Consider the following 15,053-nt stretch of genomic DNA (forward strand, 5'->3'; position numbering starts at 1 on the left):
TAAATGACAAGCTAGCAGTTTGGCTCCTGAGATCCCAAAGCAGTTTTTACTCCAGACCCGGAGGATCCCTGGACAAGGAGAATCCCCATGGCATTACCTGTGAGGGCGTGAGGCTGGGCAACCCAGGCGCCCATCACTAGGTGGGTGCATCCATCAGTATGTATGGTGGCTGCAGTGTGGAGTACTCTGCGTCCATTGGAAGCAACAGATTAGATATGAACATGAACAGAGCTTAGCAGGAAAAGTAAGAAACAACAGTAGAGCCATAACAAAATATTTATGTACATTAAGACAAAAACACATTTTAAGCCAGGCACGGTGGCTCATGCCTATAATCTCAGCCCTCGACTCAGAGGTCGAGGTAGGTGGATCACCTGAGGTCAGGAGTTTGAGACCAGCCTGGCCAAATGGTGAAACTCCATCCCTGGCCAGGTGCGGTGGTTCATACCTTTCATCTTAGCACTTTGGGAGACTGAGGTGGGCAGATCTCTTCAGGTCAGGAGTTTGAAACCAGGCTGGTCAACATGGTGAAACCCCATCTCTACTAAAAATACAAAAAAAAAAAAAAAAAAAAAAAGCCAGGTGTGGTGGCGGGTACCTATAATCCCAGCTACTTGGGAGGCTGAGGTAGGAGAATTGCTTGAACCCGGGAGGCAGAGGTTGCAGTGAGCCGAGATTGTGCCACTGCACTCCAGCCTGGGCGACAGAGCGAGACTCTGTCTCAAAAAAAAAAAAAAAACAAAAAACCCCCCAAAAAACAAAAGAAACCCCGACTTTACTAAAAATACAAAAATCACCCAGGTGTGGTGGCACTTCTATAATCCCAGCTACTCAGGAGGCTGAGGCAAGAGAATTGCTTGATCCCGGGAGGCAGAGGTTGCAGTGAGCCAAGATCGTGCCACTGCACCCCAGCCTAGGTGACAGTGAGACTCCATCACAAACAAACAAAAAACACATTTTATAAGACTATATAAAAGCAAAACCAGCCAGGCACAGTGGCTCATGCCTGTAATCCCAACACTTTGGGAGGCCAAGGTGGGGTCACTTGAGCCCAGGAGTTCGAGACCAGCCTGGGCAACATAGCAAGACCTAGTCTCTATAAAAAATAAAAACAATAGCCGGGCATGGTGGGGCGCACCTGTGGTCCCAGCTACTCAGGATGTTGAGGAGGAAGAATGGCTTGTGCCTGGGAGGTCAACGCTTCAGTGAGCCGTGATCGTGCCACTATACTCTAGCCTGGGTGACAGAGCGAGACCCTGTCTCAAAAGAACAAAACAAAAAACCAAAACCAAAACAAAAGCAAATGTACACACACAAAGTAAATCAAATAGAATGGCTTCTTAGAGGGGACACAGGACGAGTGGGTGCCCGTGTGTTCTACTTGCAGCAGCAGGCCTAGTGAGCCAAGCATAACAAATATTAGAAGCTTTTTTTCTTTTTTTTTGAGATGGAGTCTCACTCTGTTGCCTAGGCTGGAGTGCAGTGGTGTGACCTCGACTCATTGCAACTTCCACCTCCTGGGTTCAAGCAATTCTCCTGCCTCAGCCTCCTGAGTAGCTGGGACTACAGTCGCATGCCACCACACCCGGCTAATTTTTATATTTTTAGTAGAGACGGGGTTTCACCATATTGGTCAGGCTGGTCTCGAACTCCTGACCTCAGGTGATCCACCCACCTCAGCTTCCCAAAGTGCTGGGATTACAGGCATGAGCCACCGGACCCGGCATCAGCATAATAATCATTAAATTGCCCCCTTTTCTTCTAAAAAGTGCTCTTGTTGGTATGGTAAATGTATGGTCACTATAAATATGAAAATAAGAGGAATAAAGAAATAAGAGAGATCTTACACAGACCTCACATTCTCCAGAAGTGACATGAACTGGGGCCTACACTTAACCCTCTGCACCTGAGATCCAAATCAAAATAAAATAATCCACCAGAACTAGAGTAAGTAAACAAAACACCAGCTCAAAAAAAAAAAAAAAAAAAACCAAAAACCAAAACAAAACAAAAAAACCAAGATTTACACAATACTTAGATCTTCAAGTATCTGTTTACATGAACTGACTCACTTGGGTTGAAGATGGTTGGTGTATGGGGACAGGGACCCTAAGTATCTCCATTTGGATTCCAGGCACGGAAAGGCACATCCGGTGCACTGGGAAGCAGGGAGGTGGGAGAGTGGGAGTAGCTAGCAGAGGACAAATCATAAGAACTTCGGAGCCTCTGGGAGAAAATGCCCCAGAAAGGAGACTGGCAAGATGAGGCATATCCAACAACAGTGTCTGGCAGTCAAAGGAGGGCAGGGATCTAGGTACTGCAAGGCAGATGATTTGGAGGAACCCTCAGAACCCAGTGGATGGCAGGTTGCACACTGGGAGCAAGGGCTCTGAGGGTGGAGCTGAAGATCTGGGGCAAACCATTATGCTGTGTCATATGACAGCCTCCTAGCCAGCTGGGAGGAAGCATTCCCCTTCTGAACCTCCCAGAAGGCAGCTACGTGGCACCACCTGCACTGCTTGCAGCTTCTGTGGCACCTGGGGCAGAGCTACGCTTGGCTGCTGACACCTATGAGAAGGCAGGCATGGTGGACCTTCTGCAAAAGTGGGATCAGTCATTAACAATGGATTCATAAATGTGGGTGAAGGCTTTTTAAGATGCCAGGAGTTCTTGGGAAAGCATCTTTGCAAAGATCTTTGGGTGGGGAATCAGAGCTAATAGAATTGATATTTGGCTGGGCATGGTGGCTTACACTTGTAATCCCAGCACTTTGGGAGGCTGAGGTGGGTAGATTCACTTGAGGTCAGTCAGGAGTTCGAGATCAGCCTGGCCAACATGATGGAACCCTGCCTCTACTAAAAATACAAGAATTAGCCAGGTGTGGTGGCAGACACCTGTAATCCCAGCTACTTGGGAGACTGAGGCAGGAGAATTGCTTGAAACCAGGAAGCAGTGAGCCAAGATTGCACCATTGTACTCCAACCTGGGTGACAAAACAAGACTCCGTCTCAGAAAAAAAACTGATATTTCCCTGTGAATATAAATTTGTTCCTATGAACTGGTGAGACAAAGGGACAGCCAGCTGACACTGTCACAGTAAAAGGAACCATCTCTCACTTAGTCTCCTCAAGCTAAAACCCAGACTCTCTCTCCTTCATCTTTCAGAATTAATTGGTCCTCAACTCTTATTCAACATTTTTTTTTTTTTTTTTTGAGACAGAGTTTCACTCTTGTTGCTCAGGCTGGAGTGCAATAGTGTGATCTTGGCTCACTGTAACCACTGCCTTCTGGTTTCAAGTGATTCTCCTGCTTCAGCCTCCCGAGTAACTGGGATTACAGGCAAGCACCACCACGCCCAGCTAATTTTTGTATTTTTAGTAGAGATGGGGCTTCATCATGTTGGCCAGGCTGATCTCAAACTCCTGACCTCGTGATCCGCCCACCTCAGCCTCCCAAACTGCTGGATTACAGGCGTGAGCCACCGCACCTGGCCCTCAACTTTTTGACACTTTTCTAATCTATAATTATTGTGTAACTGTGGCTACTGTACTTCTTCAAGCCCTGTCATTTCTCTCTTGATGGGATGTTTATTTGTCAACTTGACAGAGCCATGTGGTGTCCTGATATTTGGTCAACTATTACTATGGGTTTTTGGATGAGATTAAGATTTGAATCTGTAGGCCAGGCACGGTGACTCACGTCTGTAATCCCAGGACTTTGGGAGGCCAAGGCAGGCAGATCACCTGAGGTCAGGAGTTCAAGACCAGCCTGGCAAACATGCTGAAACCCTGTCTCTATTAAAAATACAAAAATTAGCTGGGCATGGTGGCGTGCACCTGTAACCCCAGCTACTTGGAAGGTTGAGACAGGAGAATTGCTGGAACCCAGGAGGTGGAGGTTGCAGTGGTAGTGAGCCAAGATCACGCACTCCAACCTGGGTGACAGAGCAAGAATCCATCCCCCCCACCAAAAAAAAAAAAAAAAAAAAAAAAAAGATTTGAATCTGTAGACTGAGTAAAATGGGTAGAGTGTCCTCCCTAAATGTGGGTTAACCTCATTCTATCGGCTGAAGGCCTAAATAGAACAAAAGGGCTCATGGTCCCATGAATAGAGAGAATTCCTCCTGCCTGACTGCTGTGAGCTGGGACATCTATTGTTTTCTGTTTTTTGGATTTGAACTGAAATGTCGGCTCCTCCTTGATCTTGAACCTGCTGGCTTTCTGACGGGAACTTGCACCATCAGCTCTCCTAGTTCTCAGGCGTTTGGACTTGGATTGGAATTACATCATCAAATCTCCTGGGTCTCCAGCTTGCCATCTGCAGATATTGGAACTTCTTAGGCTCTACATTCTGTGAGCCAATTCCTTATAATAAATCTCTTTATACATATATAAATCCATCCTATTGGTCTGTTTCTCTGGAGAACCCTGATACACTCGGATCACTGCAGTAGCCTCCTGAATAGTCTCCCTGTCTTACTAAGCCACTTCGCCTTCCACATTACTTTCAGAGTGATCTTCCCAAAACATAACCTGAATATGCTGTTTTTTTTTTTTTTTTTTGAGACATAGTCTTGCTCTGTCACCCAGGATGGAGTGCAGTGGTGCGATCTTGGCTCACTGCAACCTCTGCCTCCTGAGTTCCAGCGATTCTTGTGCCTCAGCCTCCTGAGTAGTTGGGATTACAGGCACGTGCCACCACACCGGCTAATTTTTGTATTTTTAGTAGAGATGGGGTTTCACCATGTTGACCAGCGTGGTCTCAAACTCCTGACCTCAAATGATCTGCCTGCCTCGGCCTCCCAAAGTGTTGGAGTTACAGGCATGAGACACCACGCCCGGCCCTGAATATGCCTTTTTGATGTCTAGCTTCTTTCAATGACTTCCCATGCCTCCATGATAACATCAAAATTCTTTAGCATCTCCACAAATTCCTTCATGAGTAACCACTATCCTATGCCCTTCTCTTACCTCTGTCCACATGCATACATTCCAGTCTCACTGAACTGCCAGCAGTTCTTCAAAAGGGCCTGGCCACTTCTTTCCTTTCAGAGTTTGCTCAAACTGTTCCTCCTGCCTGGAATGCCTGTGCAGGACATGGCCCATAGCTGGTCTAAGGGCTTGACAGCCTGACTCAGAGCCTGCAAGGGCAACTAACTTTTATTCCAGTTCTATACACTGAGATCAGGAGTGAGCATGACCAGGCTGTGGTGGAGAGTCTGGATCAGGTTTTCATTATGACTTAATGTATTGTGTGCAAACTGGAGCCTACATACTGCTCTAAGATGATCATGTACTCGGTGACCCCAGGTGTGGGGGTCTTTGGCAAGAACGCTGCGTGGGTCATGTGCTGAATGTTCTAGCCTTGTGTGTAGGTATGGATATGTGTATATGAGTGTGAATGCAAGCAGATTTATCAGAAGCTAAGTGTCAAGGCCCATCATTTGCACAAATCCCTTCCAAGGCCCTTAAAAGATGAATGTTTGGCCAGCCACAGTGGCTCATGCCTGTAATCCCAGCACTTTGGGAGACCGAGGCGGGCAGATCACTTAAGGTCAGGAGTTTGAGACCAGCCTGGCCAAAATGGTGAAACTCCATCTCTACTAAAAATACAAAAATTAGCCAGGTGTGGTGGCAGGTGCCTGTAGTCCCAGCTACTTGGGAGGCTGAGGCAGGAGAATCACTTGAACCCAGGAGGTGGAGGTTGCAGTGAGCCAAGATTACACCACTGCACTCCAGCCTGGGCAACAGAGCGAACTCTGTCTCAAATAAAATAAATAAATAAATAAATAAAAATAAAAGAATGTTTGCTGTATTTATTAGCTTTTTATTTTTATTTTATTTGTTTTTGAGATGTAATCTCGCCCTGTGGCCCAGACTGGAGTGCAATGGCACGATCCCAGCTCACTGCGACCTCCACCTCCTGGATTCAAGAGATTCTCCCATCTCACCTTCCCAAGGAGCTGGGATTACAAGCATGCACTACCACACCTGGCTAATCTTTTGCATTTTTAGTAGAGATGGGGTTTCACCATGTTGGTCAGGCTTATCTCGAACTCCTGATCTCAAGTGATCTGCCCACCTCGGCCTCCCAAAGTGCTGGGATTACAGATGTGAGCCACCGCACCTAGCCTTTATTAGCTTTTTAAAATGTGTAATTTGTTGACTTCGTTTTTCATTTTAAATCAATATTCACATTGTCCCTAGTTGTATATTCATATTTGTATTATTATTCTTGAAGAGGGCCCTTCATAAGCTTCATGCCCACAACACCTTGGAGAGATTCAGGCTTCCAGAAAATCTAATGTGACCCTCATTCACTCCGAAGCCCTCACTTGCACTGTCCTGGGAAAGGCTGCTGGCGTCTCTGCCATGTGTCCCAAATCAGCTGGCTTCCTTCCCAGTCTGTAAATAAGAAGCCTTGCTTGATTGACCCAAGTGGGGCCTGCACCTGATCTTTCTCTCAATCCTAAACTAATGTGGTCATATAGGACTTCAACATCTGAATTTGAGGGGCACACAATTCAGCATGTCACATAAGTATCATCTCCGTTTTATATGTGAGCAAACGGAGACCCAAAGGGGTTCAGTAGCCTGTCCCCTGACAGTCAGGCAGTTGGCTGAGGAACTCAGTCTTCTGATTCCAAGTCCTAATGTTTTCTGCTACATTCCAGTCTCCAGGATCACAGCCCTGTCCTCTGATTCTTTCCGAGAGCTCTCTGTCCCCACTGTCATCTTCCTGCCATTTCGTTTCCTGCAAAGCAACGTATCTCTAGATGCCATGTGAACCCTGGTAACCATGTAACTGCAGGATACATATTGGAGACTGCCTAATTGGAGGGCATGGGCTGGCAATTCCTAAGCCAGCCCCGGCAGCTGGCCGGGGAGGCAGGAGGGCTGAGCTGCAACAGAGAGGAGAGGTCGGGGTGCACACCCTGAAGCCAAACCAGCCGGGTTCCCATCTTGCTCACTCACCTCTCACTGTGTGGCCAAGGCCGAGTTACTCAGCCCCTTAGTGTTTCAGTTTGCCTGTCTATATAATGGAGATAATAATAGTAGCCAGTCTGTTTATTATTTATTGAGATGATTAAATGAGGCAATATATGAACAGTGCCCAGCACTTAGATGTCCTGAATGAATTATAGCAATAATAATTATTAATTAATTAATAATTAGTATTGGCTGCTGGGTGTGGTGGCTCACACCTGTAATCCCAGCACTTTGGGAGGCCGAGGTGGGCAGATCACTTGAGGTCAGGAGTTCGAGACCAGTCTGGCCAACATGGTGAAACCCCGTCTCTACTAAAAATACAAATTAGCCGAGTGTAGTGGTGAGTGCCTGTAATCCCAGCTACCCAGGAAGCTGAGGCATGAGAACAGCTTTAACCTGGGAGGCGGAGGTTGCAGTGAACCCAGACCGCACCACTACACTCCAGCCTAGGTGACAGAGCGTGACTCCATCTCAAAAAAGAAAAAAATTATTATTAGCAATAATTATTATTGCTATCATTCTCTCTAGGGATAGAGTTTCCTTAGTTCCACGTTTTCCCCATTGAGTTGAATTAAATCACTCTAAAGCAGTGGTCTTGGTTCCACTGAAAACTTACAGCAGGGAAAGAAAGTCAAAGACAGACAGATGTCTGGACTATGCCCAGATCTCAGAGAAAAAAGATACTTGCTTTCACCTTTGAACAACAAGGTTCAAGGAGACGCAAGGTCCTTGGGTTTCGGGCTGGCAGGGCCTCTGAGGCCGTCCTCCTGCCTCTGGCCAGCTGTTTTGGAGAGGCTCTGCTAGTAGGAGGCCCTAAGGAGCCAGGTGACGGCGGGCGGGTGGCTGCCAAGAAGCTTTATGGGGTGGCATGATAGCTCTGGCTTCTCTTTCAGGACCCACAAAGGTCAAAGTCAGTCCCCGCCTGCAGGGATAGAGAGATATGTGCGGGGAGCAGCTGGGTTTCCCAGCCTCCTGGGTCCCACTAACCGGGAGGCACGAACCTCGAACCCATCAAGCACACGGGTTGACAGAAACTCCGGTGCTGATCCCCGAGGGGCTGCGCTGTACGGAGTCCCCAGTGAGCCAAAAATGGAGAGAAATACAACGTGGTACAGCTCATTCCTGGAGCTTGCCTGCCTCCGCCTTCCCCATTCCCACAACCAGTGGAGTAGTTTGGCTAACAATTAAATACAGTAGCAATTTAAAACTGCTCTGAGGTGGGAGCCCCCACGGGCTGAACAGGCTGCTGTTTACCCTGGCAAGGCTCAGTTCCTCAACATGCCCTGATGTTGGCACTGAAAACTCCCCCATAAAACACCCTGTAAAAGCAGCTCTAGGGGCCAGTGAGCGGGGCTTGTGACTGGTGTCTCCATCCTCAGACCTTCTCCCCTGGTTCTGGAACCCAGGGGGAAAGTACTTACTTTACCCTATGTCCCAGCGGCCCTGTAGATTTACGGGGGACCCCTGATCACCTGTAGGACCTCCAGACTTCCAGGTGGATAGATTTCAGAGCATTGACAGAGATCCTACCCAGGCACTCTTCAGAGGGAAGCCAGCTGTGCTGGAGGGGAAGGAACACTAGATTGGGGGCCAGAAGCCTCCACTTTCCATCCTGGGCCTTTCACTTACCAGCCATGACCACTGAAGTCAGTGGCCTCAATGTGTGGTCCCTGAGCAGCAGCGTCTGCATCACTTAGGAACTTGCTGAAATGCCAGTTATCCACCTCTGACCTACTAAGTCAGAAACTCAAACTGGAGCCCTTCAGGAACTCAAACTGGAGTCCTGAACGCTGTTTTAACCAGCCCTTAGGGCGAATTTAGTGCACACCCAAGTTGCAGAGCACCCTGCCTTCAGTTCCCTTGTCTGAGACTTACTTTCATCTGGTAAATGGGAAGAAAAAGTCTGTTTGCAGGATTGTTGCGTTAAATAGGGAGACAGCATGAAGTGCTTGGCACCACATCTTGTCACACATGGGGCTCTGCAGTGTTGGCTGTAGTGGAGGGCTGAGGGTCCAGGGTGGATCCAGCACCTCAGCCCTTACTCTCTTTCTGTGGAGGATGGAGGTCTCTCATGTGGCTCAGGCTTTGAGGGATTCTAAAGCCAGACCCCATCTGATCAAGGACCAGAGACACTGAGCAAGCAGGTGCCCCCAAAGGTCTCACTACGCCACAGGCTGGAAGGAAAAAGAAAGAAATCAAAACAAAAGCAGGTAAGAGATCAGAAGAAGGCAGGAGAAGGTGGCCGGGCATGGTGGCTCATGCTCGTAATCCTAGCACTTTGGGAGGCCGAGGCAGGTGGATTGCTTGAGGTCAGGAGTTCGAGACCAGCCTGGCCAACATGGCGAAACCCTGTCTTTACTAAACATACAAAACTTAGCTGGGCATGGTGGTGCGTGCCTGTAATCCCAGCTACTCAGGAGGCTGAGGCAGGAGAATTGCTTGAACCTAGAAAGTTTAGTGGAGGTTGCAGTGCACTCCAGCCTGGGCGACAGAGCAAGACTCTGTCAAAAAAAAAAAAAAAAAAAAAAAAACAGAATGTGAAACTGAGAAGAAGAAGTTGTGATTGATAAATCCAAACTGCCATAGACAATTATTTAGTTGACTTTGGTGCCAATGGTCACCTACCTGTGGAAACCCCTGTGGCTGTGGACTTGTAACCAGGGAGAAAGGCTTCTTTGCCCATTTCACTCCTTCCAGACGGCACAGTGTCTAACCCAGCCTGCCAGAGCCTCCCCCTCTTGCCTGCCCTTTTGTTGAAACACCTTGTTCCTCATCTTTGCCGTCAACAAGTGTTGATTAGGCACCTACTGTGTGCAGCATGCCAGCAATAGTAAAACACACTCACTGCCCTCTAAAGCAGAGGCGTCCGATATTTGGCTTCCCTGGGTCACAATGGAAGAAGAAGAAGAATTATCTTGGGCCACACCTAAAATACACTAACACTAATGATAGCTGACAAGCTAAAAAAAAAAAAAAAAAAAAACCTCCCAAAATCTCATCATGTTTTACGAAAGTTTACGAATTCGTGTCAGGCTGCATTCAAAGCTGTCCTGGGCCACATGCGGCCCATAGGCTGTGGATCGGGCAAGCTTGCTCTAAAGTATGACAGGCTGGTAGCGCGGGAGGAAAAGTCTGTTCTGGCACCAAAGACAACCCGTATCTCTCACCTGGAGATGCCCTGGTAGCTGAATGACTGCGGGGCATGGGTGTGGCCCTGGGGGATCGTCTTTAGATGTTTGTGAGAAAGAGAGGAGGAGAGAAGTGGGCAGCCGCGTGCACATGGGTGGGCTGCAGACCCCCACATCTCCTGGAAGACATGGACAAGACAGGCGACAGGGCTGCTTATTTTATGCTTCAGCACCTGGCTCTCCCCAGTCATTAGGGGACAACTCTATCCCACGGGCAGTGGGAACCCAGAAACCTAGAACCCCAAGGCAGGCTTGGGCCCCAGATCTTCATCTTAAGTGTCCATCCTTCTGTCTCTGGGCAGGACTGTTCTCGAACAACACCTAAATCTGCTCTCTTTGCTAATGTTCTTCAGAACCTTCTCAGTTTGAGTGGTTCTAACTACATAAAAAATCATTAAAGTAGCTACTATTTATCTACCTCATGCCAGACACTGTGCTATGCATGCTGCACCCATTATCCATTCAATCCTCATCAGAGCAAGGAAGGAGCAAGCTATTCATCTTTGTTTTTACAAGTGAGAAAAACTGAGGCTGAGGGAGGGCGAGCAACTCGCCTAAGGGCACATGAGAAGGAGCAGGTCGAGAACGTAAACTTGGTTCTCATTTCAAAGGTCTTTCCACAATAAGCTACTAGGGGTTCTCCTATATTTACCACTTGTTCATTTGTTCAGTTAACATGTATTTTATTTTTATTTATTATTTATTTATTTATTTTTCAGGTGGAGTCTCACTCTGTCCCTCAGGCTGGAGTGCAGTGATGCAATCTCAGCTCACTGCAACCTCTGCCTCCTGGATACGAGCCATTCTCCTGCCTCAGCCTCCCGAGGAGCTGGGATTACAGGTGCCTGCCACCAGGCCCGGCTAAGTTTTATATTTTTAGTAGAGACAGGGTTTCACCATATTGGTCAGGCTGGTCTCGAACTCCTGACCTCAAGTGATCCTCCTGCCTCGGCTGAGGTGGAGATTACAGGGCTGAGATTACAGGGCTGAGATTACAGTCGTGAGCCACCGTGCCCGGCCCCAGTTAACATATATTTTTGAGCACCTACTATGTGCCAGGCATTGTGCTGGGCACTATAGCTAAACTGAGTTCCTTCTGCTTCAGTATAAGCTAGCTACTTCTTATCCTTCTTGTTAGGGAAAAGGATAAAAGTGGACTAATGAGAGATTTCCTCCATTATTTAGGGAGTTGAGTTAAATATGGTAACATGAAAAACCAGAAATAATAGTTCTGGGTCCTTGATTCTTTCTGTCTGTTGCTCCCATGCATCTCTCCATCAGCTGGGAGAAAGATCAGAGTTACCTCTGAATGTATGGGAGAGCCAGGGGAAGGTCTTCAAGGGCTGGGACAAGCAAGTATCCTACAGGGCCCACTCCCGGTGCCTGGAGATGTGTGAGATGTAACTTTATCCAAGTTTATCTAGATATCCCTCAACTAATGGGTGTCCTCAGTCCCTTCCCTTCCCCCATTCTACACACGTACACACACACGCACACATGCATCTGTTCTGATATGGTCTAGGAGCTCCAACAAGGGCAATCTCGATTGGCCCAGAATCATGGGTCCTCTGGTGCTGGGGACACGTCACAGGTTTGTCCTGCTATCTGCTGCTAGGGTAAGTTTTGCCTTACCTTTCCTCTGACACTACCATATAAGGGCTGCTGTTGGCCATCAAGAAACCCCAGGGGCTGCTGAATAACCGGGGGTAAAAATAAGGAAGTCAAGAGTGGACAAAATGGCAGATTTGTTTCTCCTAACGCCACAAAGACCTGCAGAAATGGGACTTGTTAAAGAAGACTCTGAGTGTGTCATTGCTATGGAAGCAGGCTGGCTTGGCCACGGACTGTCTTATGGGCTTTTGGAGTTGGCCTGGGAAGAGGGTATGGTGGGCCTTGGTTAGATTGCCATTTCCACACCTGCTGTCTGCTGAGGATGGCTCCTCTCCATGCTGGGTGGGCCCAGGAGGGGACAAATCAATGAACCTTCTGGTGACTGACAGTTCACCCCTCCCTAGGCTGCCTGGTTCCTAAATTAAGGGGCAAGATTGCTCAGGATCCCACTGATGGGTTAAAAGTCTTCCTTCCCTTCCTGTAGAACAGTGATCAATTTCCCCCTAGGCTCCTAAAAATTATAAAATTCAAAGGGAGGCAATGGAGATCCTGGCGGCTATGACTATGCCGTAAGGAAGGCATTTAAGGGGAAAGGCTCAGTAAAGGGCTTTCATAAAGGAACCTCTCTCTGGAGAACGAAGCTCAGCTGATGAACTGAACAGAAGATGCTCTTGGCATTAGGCCTTTTGGAAATGTTTGTTGCTGTAAGCCCCAGATCCTGTATTCTATGGAAGCTTAGAAAAGACAAAGAACTGTGGGTTGGTTGTATGTGGACACTCATTGCAATGCCTTTGCTTTTGTGCCTAGAGCACTTGACTCCATTTATTTATTAAATAACCATATATCAGGCTCCTAATATATGGCGCATGCTAAAAAGGTAGCCTGTGCCCTCAGGCTCTGATGTGTCAACTCTGTAAACTTTCTCCCAGGAGGAGGGACTTGGGAACTTGTGTCTAACTTCGTTCTCCTTTTCTGACTCTCTGTATTTATGTTCTCACTCTCCACATCTCACTAGAAAACTGATGAGATCTGAATAAAGTCTGTGCTTGAGTAATGGCATTGTGCCAATGTTAATGTCCTGGTTTTGATAACTGTGTTATGGTTATGTAAGATGCCAACTTCAGGGCAAGCTGGGTGAACGGTATGTGGGAATTCTCTGTACTATTTTTTCAATGTTGCTGTAAGTCTAAAATTAGTTCCAAATACGAAGTTAAAAGCCTCTCTAGGAGTCTTGTCAACTTTCCTTTTCCATCTCTCTCGGTGTCGTCATTCCGTCTGTCTTTCTATCATCCTTTTAGTCTCTCTTTGCCCTTTCTCTCTGCCTATCTCCTTTTCTCAGTTTCTGTCTCTGTCCTTCATCTCTCCTTCCCACAAAAATCTGCTCTCCTCTCATGTGAACATCTAATCAGTCAACAAATTCTGTTGATTAAACTTCCTGAATAGCCGTCAGCTCTTCCCTTCTTTCTAGTGCCACTTCCAAGGCTCCTGGGTCATAGCATTACTGCCTATACTTACAGTCACCCAGATGCCTCCAAGAGCCCCTTATCGGACTTCCCACTTCTTGTACGGGCTCAGCTAGTTCGTTCTCTACCCTCCTGCAGCTCCAATTAGGTCTCTTCCCCGATTAACACCATCACTGGCTCTGTGTTGCCTACTGAGAAGTGCCCAACCAAGCTTCATCATAATCAGGTCCCTATTTCCCCAGCATCCACTCTGTCCACCAGTGGCATAACTAGCTCAAATGAGTCCCAAAGCAAAGCCCAACAGGGATTCGATTCTGTTCTGCAAGAACAGTGCTTCTTTCTCCAGAAGGCAATAAGGTGGGTTTGCATATAGAAAAGTGGGCTGGGTACGGAAGAAAGCAGAGGAAAGGCTAGAGGGAGATGAGAGGAGATTTTATTTCAGTACCTGTAGGGGGAACCTACCGAAGAGAAGGAAGGAATCCTGTAGGCCACTGTAGTCACGTGGTCTTCGTGGTCTGGTTGCTGCTGTGCAGAGACTACAAGTGATGTGAAAGTAGCCTGTGTCTTCCAGGTGGATGGGAAAATAGACTGGGGTCAGAGCAGAAACTGTGGCCTCACCCAGCCACACCCACACCTTGTCCCTTTCAGCTGCCAGCTTTCAGCAATGCCGCCTCTAGCCCTGTCATTGAAATGAGCTCACTGCATATGCTTTAAAAGCTCACAGTTCCTGTGCAATGCAGAGGTTGTATATTCCTAGTTTCATAACTGCCTACCCCCTCCTCAATCTTTTGTGTTTCGACAACACCCAGCACTTCACAATGTAGTAGCCACTGGGGGCAAGTGTTGATAGATTTGTACACATGAATTCAATGAATATTTAAAGCCTAGCTCCAGGGTGGGTAGCAGTCAGTTTGTATACATTCCCAGGCACCTACAGCAAAGTAGGTTCCAGCAGCTTTGAAGACAGTGAATCTACAAAGGGACACAGGTGCTGGCTGCTAGGAATGAGTCCACGCTGGGAGTCCACGCACATGAAAACGGCAAAGGGATCTGAGGGGATATCGACAGAGCAGGACCAAATCTGCTATAAAAAGGAGGTGTTGCAATTCTAGAGAAGGAAGCCCAGAGAAGACCTCCTTGAAAAGATGACATTTGAATAAGAAGCTGCAGGAAGTATGAGCCAGCTATGCAGGTACTCCTAATTTCCATCGCAGTGCCTGGCATGTAGCACCTACTCCATGTTGTTTATTAAACAGCTGAATGAATGGATGAACAATGAACAATGTTTCATGTTTCCTTTCGCCAGCATAAGAAGGATTCCAGGCTCCTGGACCCTACCTTGAGATTGGATGCTGGAGCAGGTGACTTGTACCAGCCAGGAGGTCCAGCTGCAGGCCTCTTGCATGAGCTCTCCTGCTGACCTCGCAGAGCCAGAGAGAAATTCGCATTCCAAGTCCCACAGCATCCTGGTGAAAAAAACACTGCAAGTGTTGGAGAGTTACAAACTTGCTGGGTGCGTGTGGGCTGCCTCGGGAGCAACAAATGAGCCTGTGCAGATGGCGCTGAGATAAACGGCGCCATCTTTTTACTGTAGCAGTACAGTCGTAATTTTCCAGAGACATTTATTAGGCGGCATCTCCCTTCTGCGGGACTGTGCCGTGGCTGGCGCATAGAGCTGCTGCAAGCAAGGTGGAGCGCGGAACTCGGTGCTAATGGCGTGATGGGCACCCAAATCTTTCCCATTCCTTTCCTCTCATTCTCACGTCTGACAATTTATAGGTTAGTTTGATGCTTGAATAGCT

Source organism: Macaca mulatta, chromosome 14, assembly GCF_049350105.2.
Source record: "Macaca mulatta isolate MMU2019108-1 chromosome 14, T2T-MMU8v2.0, whole genome shotgun sequence".
Taxonomy (NCBI): Eukaryota; Metazoa; Chordata; class Mammalia; order Primates; family Cercopithecidae; genus Macaca; species Macaca mulatta.